Source organism: Amblyomma maculatum, chromosome 1 (assembly GCF_055883805.1).
Source record: "Amblyomma maculatum isolate TAMU_Amacu chromosome 1, ASM5588380v1, whole genome shotgun sequence".
NCBI lineage: Eukaryota > Metazoa > Arthropoda > Arachnida > Ixodida > Ixodidae > Amblyomma > Amblyomma maculatum.
The window spans coordinates 92,249,452-92,255,451 of record NC_139344.1 but is presented as its reverse complement, the minus strand read 5'-3'; positions in this window follow the sequence as shown (position 1 = coordinate 92,255,451).

The window sequence follows — 6,000 nt, the reverse complement described above, 5'->3', positions numbered from 1 at the left end:
TCCCCCGGTCTTTACAGCATGCTCAATTTTGTCCATGTTATACTTCCTTATATCGGCCACTTTGCGCTTTTTACCCCGGCGGGGTGGCGCGGTGGGTGCGTCGCTCGACTACTGTTCCCAAGGACGCGGGATCGAATCCCGGCCTCGGCGGCAGCTTTTCGATGGAGGCGAAAAGCAAGGCGCCCATGTGCTGTGCGATGTCAGTGCACGTTAAAGAACCCCAGGTGGTCGAAATTTCCGGAGTCCTCCACTACGGCGTCTCAAAGCCTGAGTTGCTTTGGGAAGTTAAACCCCACAAACCAACCTATTGATTAGCTTTGATATCTCGGCTAATTCTATCTGGACTGTTGGACTGGAAGCTTTCAAACTCTGACGTTTCTTAATCAAATATTTCGCTTCTTAGACAGTTACCGGTATCCTGTCTAACTATCCTACCGCCTACTCTACAGCGCACTCAGTAATGATATCTCTGAAATTATTGTTCATTGCTTCTAGGGTAATGTCGCCATGCTTAGTTAGAGCTGAATATCTATTCTGTAGCGAGATCATGATCTCTTCTGCCCTCCCCCTCGCCGCTAATTCGTTGATGGATTTCTTTCTTACTAATCTGTTGCGTTCCTTCTTCAGATCTAGGCTAATTCGGGACCTCACCATCCTTTGGTCAGTGCATCGCACTTTGCCGATTACTTCTACATCTTGCATAATGGCGGGGTTTGAAAGCAGTATGAAGTCTATTTCATTTTTAGACTCCCCGTTAGGACGTTTCTATGTGCATTTCCTATTCTTCCGTTTGCTGAAGAAGGTATTCATGATTCTTAAGTTATTACGCTCGGCAAACTCAACTAGTAACTCCCCCCTGCTATTCCTAGAACCAATGCCATAGTCACCTACTGCCTGGTCTCCTGCCTGCTTTCTCCCTACTTTGGCATTGAAGCCTCCCATTAGCACAGTGTACTGCGTCTTTACTTTTCGCATTGCCGATTCTACATCTTTGTAGAAGCTTTCAACTGCCTGGTCTTCATAACTACATGTAGGTGCATAGGCCTGTACAACCTTCATTTTATACCGCTTATTAAGCCTAATTACGATGCCTGCCACCCTCTCATTATTTTTATAGAATTCGTCTATATTACCCGCTATATATATATTGACAAGGAAACCTACTCCTAGTTCTCGCCTCTCCGGTAAAACTCGATAACACAAAACATGCCCATCCTTCAGTACAGTATATACTTTATTCGGCCTCCTAACCTCACTAAGCCCTATGACTTCCCGTTTCATGAACTCTAGTTCCTCTAACAGCACTGCTAAACTAGCTTCACTAGCTAGGGTTCTAGCGTTAAATGTTGCCAGGGTCAATTTCCAATGACGGCCTGTCCAGCGGAGCCAGAAATTCTTACCACCTCATGCTGCGTCACAGGTCTGACCGCCGCCTTGGTCAGTTGTTCCGCAGCCGCTGGTGACTGATGGCCGGGTTTTTACGGGACTAATCACGGGAGGTTGCCCTCTGCTAGATTTACATTTTACGTAAAAAAAAAAAATGAAGATAGAATCGAGGCAGCAACATGTGAGTAAATTTTGTGTCGAGTTGTTTACAAAATCTTAACTAACTCCAATCACAATTCATTTTAATTAAAACATGTGAGCTATAAAGCTATTGCGCGCTATTGCGCTATCGCCTGAAGAAGATATGCAACAGAAAGCACAGAGAGAATAGGTCGAGGAGTGAGTGGTCCTAATAAGCTAAAATGACGGAACTCAGAAAAACGCAATATAGTTTTAAACACGGCTGAAAACTGAAGGAAAATTAAACGGGGTTATCTGAAGACAGTTAATGAAGAAACTAGAAACAAAAAAAATATTAGTGACGTTCAAACCCGCTCTGAAACACAGCCCACGCGAAAGGGAACCCCGGACTCAAAAAGCCAGCAGGTGGGATGGACGGCCTGCTAATAGAGATCTTTTTTTTCCTCGCAACGAAAAGCTCTCCTAATGTTCCCTCTGCAGGGCTTTCTTCACCTTTCCTTAAGAATTCTTGCTTGGTAGTGCAGGGACCATGTGTTTCAGGAAATTCCGTCGCCGCCGTTGTCACCGTCAGTGTAGTTTGCAGTGAGCGAAAAATTCTGATTTGTCAACAGGGTCGCGATGTCATAGCCACCACCTAACCTCACGAGGGAATTTCAAATGCCTCAGAACACTGACGTTAAGCGTCGGGTCATGTGTGGAATGGAAGTGATTAAAACACGCTGTATAATGCGAAATAAGTTAGTCGGATGCCTGAATTGAACCGACATAAAAACGTAATCAATTTCACTTTAAAAATTATCGTGTTAACGCTGGATTCGAGCCCATGACTTTTGTGGGAGCCAGAAAGGTCACCCAAGGCATGCTTGTGCGGTACGGCCTGGGGAACAGACTGGAGTTTATACGTATGTCGTGAGCTCTTTCACGCAGCGCTGTGTAACAAGAATGTATGCTAATGAGTATGTGTGTAATTAGAGATGACCACAGGCCCTTATTGCGTCAGATTATATTTTCCCTGAGCTGAAGTATCCACTTGGCTTTTTGTTATTCTTGTTGTAACAGCATTTATGCCACTTGCAGTGCTAGGATGAAAGTCTGCTGCGCGCTTTGTGTTTTCAGCTCCGATTATGCTCATTGGTCCCCTGATTAAATCCAGCTCCTGTCGAGTTAATGCATATACATATATAATAATGTCACAACTTTCCCGGTTATCTTATTTTATTTTGCCTACAGTTTCGGATGGTTGGTCATCCTTCGCCAGGATAAATATGAAAAATATTAATAGAATGTAACATTTATATTACAAGCTGTTAATAATTTTCTCGCTTTTACCCTTGCATTGAGGGTATTTGTTTGGCCTTTCTTCGGACGCAAACCTTTGAAAGTTTATGAGGTGTCGAGCACACTGCATGACATTATGTTTGGAGGCCACGCTTCGCGTTTTAAATCTGACACATTACGCACCAATACAGAATCACGCAAATGGAACTCTTGCTATTCTCTTTTTTTTTCTCTAATTTTGGTATTCCTTCTGACCTTCTCTTTTTTTATAAAGTGTTGAAGTACTGTAAAAAAACAGAAAAGGAAAGGGGATGCTTCCTTCAGGCGCTTTACTGGTACAGACCAACTCTCACAGACGGCGGTGAAGGTATGGCCTGGAGAAATTCGAGGAAGAGCACGCATTCGGAATGAAACATTTCATTCAGGGGTAGCGCGACATTCCCCATCACTCATTCTTCATTGGAAACCCACCACTGCACTGAGGTGCAACAAATCCTATGGCCTGAGTAGCCGCATTCTAAGAACCATCCCAGTATATAGGTGTCAGACGAAAAGTGACGTTCGAATATGATTTATTAATATGGATTCTTTTGTTCCAGCGCAAAATTGCCTTAAAATTGCCTTAAGGCTAGTCGTCCATACTAACCAACTGCAAATAATATTAAAGCACACACACACACACACACACACACACACACACACACACACACACACACACACACACACACACACACACGCACACGCACACGCACACGCACACGCACACGCACACGCACACACACACACACACACACACGCACGCACGCACACACACACACACACACACACACACACACACACACACGCACGCACACACACACACACACACACACGCACGCACGCACACACACACACACACACACACACACACACACACACACACACACACACACACACACACACACACACACACACACACACACACACACACTATCATTAATAACTATTTTTTTTGCATCTCGGTGACTATTGAACTTGAAATAATATTTTTTTTATCTACGAACCTCCTACCTCGGACACTATTATGATTTTCATAATGCAGTGCGACTTGACGTGTCTACTGACTCATGACAGCGTAATGGCGTACAGTGGATCAGTTAACATCTGCAACTGTTCATGCGACATCAGCATTCAGTCGGCGGAAAGCGACGGAATTCAGCTCTCGACTTGGCACAAGATGTATGCGCCTAATACAGTAAATGGTAAATGTAAATGGTAAAGTGCATCGACTCAGCAACTCAGCACTCGACACACTATTCATCTACATATATAAATATTTAGGACGTCTCAGTTACTATAGAAGGCTTTTAAATGAATTCTATTGGCATTCCCTACATGTTTCATTTGCCACAGTGCGTCGCTTAGCCTACATGCAAGAGAGAGGCTACTGCGTATTAGCATTTTTATAGTTTCATAAGCAGCAGCAAGACTTCAAAAGGCAAAAAAAAAAAAAGTTAGGGAGACACTCAATCTTTGCCTTATGTGCAGACGTGATGGCGCCTTAACATCGCCTGTTCATTACTCGAATTTCCTTTCTGATGATGATGAGGCAAAGAATACAGTAGGCGCAACTTTTATACTGTGAGCGCTGCATCTACACTGCCGCAGCGCAGTACAGTCCTGGGGTTTCGTATGGGCGCCTCAAGCCAGCGCTTATTTTTCGCGCTACAAAAACACAGATCAACGCCGACACCACCCTTTCTGCGGCATGAGGACTTTACGCTGCCGCTTAATCAACACTCACTCAACGCATCGGCAGCAAACTTCGTGCCATCTAAGTTGCGTTAACAAATTCCACATTGGATGGACGATGGACGCATGGTTGCTCCGCTTTCAGTCGCTTTCGTACGCCTTTCGCTCTCAGCTTCCTTCCCTTCAGAGAGAACTCGCGTTTTCTCCAGAGACCGAGCCGCTGTCGTGCGCTGAGGCCCTCCAGGTGTGACGCTACAGGAGCATCAGACGAGCGGCGCGAGACACGTGTGCAGCCGACACGCTGGTGCGGCCTACCTGTTCGCAGCTACCGGAGAACAACGCGGGACCCGCGGGGTCACGCGCGAGGTCGACTACGGTCGTCCGCCGGAGCGCGCCTCTTCCACGCCCGTCCATTCTAAACACGGCGCGTAATCAACGACCACGCGAAATAACGCGCAAACTCCGGCCGTTGTCCGTGCACCCGAGCGCGGTGAAATCTTTAATCACGGCTGCCGCCGCAGGTGTTGTGCTCGATCGAAGCTGCCGCAGGAGGAGACAACGCCGCCGCGACAATCATTAGCAGCGCCTGCGAGGCGAACCCCTTCCAGCCGCGGCAGAAAATACGCCCGGGCACACCACCGATCGGGGCCGACGTGCAGCCTTGTAATCGAGCCGTCGCAGTCGCGCGAAGTGCAGGCCTCTCTGTTCATCGCTCGCATGCGCCGCTGTCTTATTATTTCACCCAAACTGCGCCAGGGCGGGCACTTCTTTTTGGAACCGCTTTGAGGGGAAGGATTTTGTCTTACTATACTGTGCGCCTATGTGGTTGCCCGAGACGGAGAGAGATCGTATTCCTCTGGTACTAATAAATCAATGCCCGGAGGAATTTTTATAGATAGTGGGCTTAATAACTTCTCGTGAGTGCAGCCGAATTTTGCGGCAAAAATGCAGCGCATATTTAAGCCATGGGTGCCTCAACAACTGAGCGGATTCAGGCAGTTGCAGGGAGCGATCAGTTCGTGAGTTTCACGCCAGTTTGCAGAGGGGTGGTGGTTTAAGAACACATATCCCCTCTTTAATTTTCGCGTAATTATTGCAAAGCTCACATATGAGATCAATATTATAAACCTGGATGAGCCACAGCGTTTACTACACTTAGTATGATTTTTTTTCAATGTCACGAGCCTACTGGCACTTGCTAAGTGAGGCTCATAATTTTGTTGTTTGCGGGACCTGTTGTCGTTGCACGCTCCATAATAAGCTGTAGAACTGAAGAGTGTTATTTGCACAGTATTAGCATGGTAATCCTGCTTGAGATTCAAATATGAGCGCTCGAACCATTTTTTTTTTCACACTTTACGCGTATTGGTTCCACTGCATGTTTATACTGACACTGTGTTGAATATGTGTTCTTAGCATGCGACTGGTAGCCGAAGTGCATTATATATATATATATATATATAT